Here is a 5,073-nt window from a genome sequence, read left to right as displayed (position 1 = left end):
ATGGCCATTTGATGGCGGTCGCTGGGTGATTACCTCGTGCTGTTTCAGGTGTAGATAATCACTTTTATAATGGGTAATGCCATACTCCTCAGAAATCCAATTTATACTTTACTGCGCAGATGACGACGATGGCACGATCAAAAACCTCGACGGTTCTAGATATTAAGTAAAGACCAGAATAAATACCTGGAGGGACCTGACATGATGGATAACAGTACCGTGGTCAGCGAGTTGAAAGAAAGCTTCAGACTGTCTCAACCTACCCTTAGCCTTATTTTCGGAGGCATTTTGTTTCTCGTCGTCGAGGCAACAAACTGCTTGTTAACCATTCCATCATGAATGTTCCCGGAGTTATCGTCGTGTATAAACGGTTAAGAATCCGAATATCCTTTCACTGTAAACCTCTACTAATCCGAATACTCTAAAATTGATGAATCCAGGAACTTTTACGAATCCAAAAAAACTCCTTTAGTGTAAACCTAGTCCTAAATCGACCACTGTAATGTTTACATGATTTGTCTACCAGTGATATGATCTGCAAATTTCAGGTAATCGATCAAACAACCAAAGTAGAAAAGATGGATTTTTTTTCCCCAGTATGATTGAAACTTAAACGCAATTTCTTCCTCGGCTAATTCAACTCAAGAAATTCCAGGTTTTCTAGCTGAGTTTGAGCATATTGTGTAGGTACAAATTTTCTACACAGCTAGAAGAGCTGAGATGCCGTCACGCAGTTAGTAGTTTATAGAAATTATGGTATTTCCACTTGACTTTATTTGTCATTTTCTCTTGTTTGTCAGTCAATGATTCAATTGGCATAAACCATAGAGAACTGGTTAAGTTTATCTCTAAAACTGCCACTGTATTATAAGTTATCAGTGAAATCTATGAAACAAACAAGTGTTAAAATCATTTCCCGAAGTACTGTAGTAACGTTCTTTATCAGGGATGTCGTGGGTGTTGCAATGCAAATGAAAAAACATATATATTTATACTAACTTAAACAAAAAAAAAACCATTTTCCATTATTTTATTCACACAACTTTTCCAAAATTGCTTTCATCGGATTGCTGGAAACGAATCTTTTACTCGAGAGTGGCTCTCCGCGTCACGCAATTGTTTACATCCCAACGGCGGATTTTGGGCAAAATCTACGAGAAACACAGGCCAAGGCGGGCGACTTGAAACCATTTGCCCAGAGATATTTTTTGATATCCTAACAGGTGGGTGTATATTTAACCCGTAGAAAGTGTTTTTATGGTATTTTAAGTTATAGCCCATAGAAAAATATGGCGATGTTATAATGCAATAATTCTCCTGCGGCATACTGTAAAATTTTGCGTGTCAGTTTTATCTCTTTTCGGGCCCAAAACTAACTTTGATTTATTTTATTTCTCGCTCAGACATACGACGAAGACCTGAACTGAATATAAAATCTATTGAAAGATTCTCAAGTAGCTGTTCTGCGGAGCGCGAAGCAATCAAATATTCGGAAAATTCAGCAAAACCGGAAGTAGATTTTGAGCCCAGTCGGGTCGAAATCGTTTTTGGCGTATTTCTACCAAAGAAAGCTGTATTAGCAGAAACTAACTATGGTCCGTTTCTATTCTTACTAGGACCTATCTATGGACAAAATACAAGCGAAATCAATTTTTCGACTTGTGCCAATGATAGGCGATTTAGGTCCATTTTTATAGGCATTCACTCTTAATGTACCCAATAAGACTGAAAAAGAGGGCAAACCATTGTCCTTCGTCTTCCGGCAACTTTCGGGAAATTTTCGATTAAGCAAATTTGCAGATTTATAGCAACCCAAAAATGCTATGAGCAAAACGATGAGTGTATGGTACGATGAGATTACTTTACTTGATTACTTTAGCATCAAGAGAGGAAAGTTGACCACCGATGCAAACGACTAGCGCATATAAACAGAACATTATGCCTACCCTTTATCCAGCTGTTTTGCTTGTCTGCGCCAAGTCCCTTTCACAGCAGATCTCAGATTTGGCAGATCTCGTTTCTTTCCTTTACCAGCGGAGCCCTCGAAATAACTCAGAATGACTGCAAAATAGGAATGTAAATGAATACCTTAGAGTCTAGGTTCTTACGCCTCCGATACCTTTTTAAATTTAGTTGTCTATAAATGAAAGAATTAATGCAAAACAGACAGCGAACAGTGTCACTGATTCCAGCACAATGTACCATCACTGCCCCGTGTGCAAGCAAGAGAATTATAGGAATGAATTTACCAACGTTTAAGTTGCTTTCCACTGTTTCTTTATAACTGCTGACTGCTTGCAGCACAATAGCGCCAGTAACGGTTTTCTGAAGTGACGGCTTCTTAAGGCCTTTGGAACGACAAACGAGCGGAGATCCTGGAGATCGGCCGTGTTCCATTGAAAAAAACGTTTTTAACGGATTCGGCCATTCGAGATACTAGTGTTATTACGTCATTGAAAATGACAGCTGCTGGTGTTATGCAATTTTTACTGGTTGATGAAAAAGATAAACCGCAACAATCTGACAGTGGAGCCATCATTTTCGGGCATGGCATCACGCGCGCGTTGATTTGCATTTGTTTGTTTTTTGTTTTTTGTTTTTGCAGCGCGTGGCGCTGGGAGTAAGTACGACCGCTTGCGGTTTATCGTCTCGCGTTTTTTACTTCCCAGGGCGGGATTGATTGCTTTTTCGAAAAAGTCACAGCCAGAAAAAACAAAAAACTCACTTTTTTACCAGCTAGGGACAGTGTTTTAAATAAGTTTTTAGCAAGCCAGACGCTGAAAGAAAATCCCAGCCAGTAAATAATCTAATGCTAATATTTCCCAGCCAGCGTAATTGTAGCCTGTCGAGCGGGTTTTCTGTCGAGCGGCTCCGTCGGGTACTCCTGAATCGACCGTCGGAAGTACCAATGGCTCAACCAATTGTTTCTTTAAAGCTTTGGTGGCCATGTTTCTGATCTTCTTGAGTGCAGATAAAGCTGCAAAGCACGATGATACGTTCTTAGTTACGTGTTCAGCCCATTTAAGGTTTTCCTGAATCCACACACTAAGGGATTTGTCATTAAGGTGCGGGATTGCAGAATATCAAAATATCAAATTAACTATGAGATTTTGAGATTTTGAGATTTTGATATTATCATGATAACTATATCAAAATATCAAATTAACTGTGACATTTTGAGATTTTGAGACCTGGATATTTTCATGATATTATTTTGATATTATCAAATGATTGTTGATATATCTTTTGTATGCCATCTCACGGTGATATTTTGATATTATCAAATGTTTGTTGATATATCTTTCGTATGCCATCTCACGGTGATATTTTGATATTATCATGATATTTTGATATATCAAAATATCAAATTAACTGTGAGATTTTGGTGATATTATCATGATATTTAATATAAAAACCATAATCATCACAAATGTGTGCTGCCTCGTTCTTTAAGCGCATGCTGTATGATCCTCGTTCTTTAAGCGTGCGGAGCATAACTCACGGTCTTTAAGCGTGTGGCGCTAGAAATGCGATCACAAATGTGTGTGATTTTGGTGATATTATCATGATACTTTATATAAAAACCATAATCATCAGAAATGTATATTTATATAAAAACCATAATCATCACAAATGTGTGCTGCCTCGATCTTTAAGCGCTTGGTGTATGATCCTCATTCTTTAAGCGTGCGGAGCATAACTCACGGTCTTCAAGCGTGTGGCACTAGAAATGCGATCACAAATGTGTGTAAAATCCTCGTTCTTGAAGACTGTCGCGCTAGAAATATGATGAGTGAACACGCGTGAGAATAAATCCCTCTTTAATATCGCGGCGTGCAAAAAGCAATAACATGTGTATTAACAATGCCCATTAATTTTCACTTCGTCCGCCTAAAAAGACCTAAACATAAGGTCTCAAATAATTGCATAAAGAGAACTGCAGAAAATGTCACCGTTTACAACAACTTCTTTTGCGTTAACTCCACCTCAAAGTCGAGTATTATAACATTTTTGACAAGCCAGAACAAGACGTTGAGTAATATTTTGTGTAAGGTCAAAATTCCTTTTTGGATCGCTCAAACCCCTGTTTGCAAGATTCAGTTGTCCTCGCAATACGTTTGCTAAATTAAAAAGATAGAAAGGTAAATCCTAAGTTAAATGAGGGCAGTTCAACATCATTAATTTGGGCAGAAAGTTCTACATCATGGTCTTGTTGTTGCTCGAAAACCTTCGAATACGCTTCCACTTCTTTCAGCTCTGCATCTGATAAGTTCATTCCATTCAGATTTGATAGTGTATTTTGTTCTCTCAGGAATTTGCCTTTATGGGTGATAAACCATTGTAGAATCTGGCATTCTTCCTTATCTCCCAAAACTTCTGACGGTGGGACGCGGAAAGTCGTACTTGCAGCATAGTATTGCGTTGGCTTGTTGTTGGCCCTTATATAGCAAAGACTGTGATACATCACTTCACTTTCTCCGCAAGCGAGTTCTAACTCTTCACTCTTGTACACCATACTTCGCATGCGAATGAAACGTTTTTGGATTGACAGAAATTCCTTCCTTGAAATCTTTATAAACGAAGCGTTGCTGTTTTTCAAGGTGGCTTCTAACACACTGTCAACTGACAGTACTAATCCGTTATGCATGTGTGTGGCCGATCAATACTACGACTTTACTTTTGATCCTTATGCAACGAATGTTTCCTTTTAGCGTCTCAAGACGATCATGCATTAATAAACCGTTTCATAAATGACAGAACTAGATACTGGAGGCCCCAAGGGAATTTAGCATGCATTAATATTGGTTTGCAATAATTAAACCTTTGTAATCTCTAGTTAAGCAAGATGAACTGATTTATAATCAGTGTGTTTTAAAAAGTTACCTTTTTTTACAATGGACTCACGATATTTGTGATAACACGAGAATTACTTTACTAATTAACTAATTTTCCTGATTTGGAAATCGCTATTTTAGTTTGTTAGGAATGAAAGGAACAATAGTGTCGCACGAGACTGTAAAATCCAGATCAACGATAGCGCACGTAAACAGAGAACAGAATTAAACGAACACA

This window comes from Orbicella faveolata, unplaced genomic scaffold (assembly GCF_042242905.1).
Source record: "Orbicella faveolata isolate gen_17 unplaced genomic scaffold, um_ofav_v1 contig_34, whole genome shotgun sequence".
Classification (NCBI taxonomy): Eukaryota; Metazoa; Cnidaria; class Anthozoa; order Scleractinia; family Merulinidae; genus Orbicella; species Orbicella faveolata.
The sequence above is the reverse complement of the archived record's forward strand: the minus strand, read 5'-3'. Positions refer to the sequence as shown.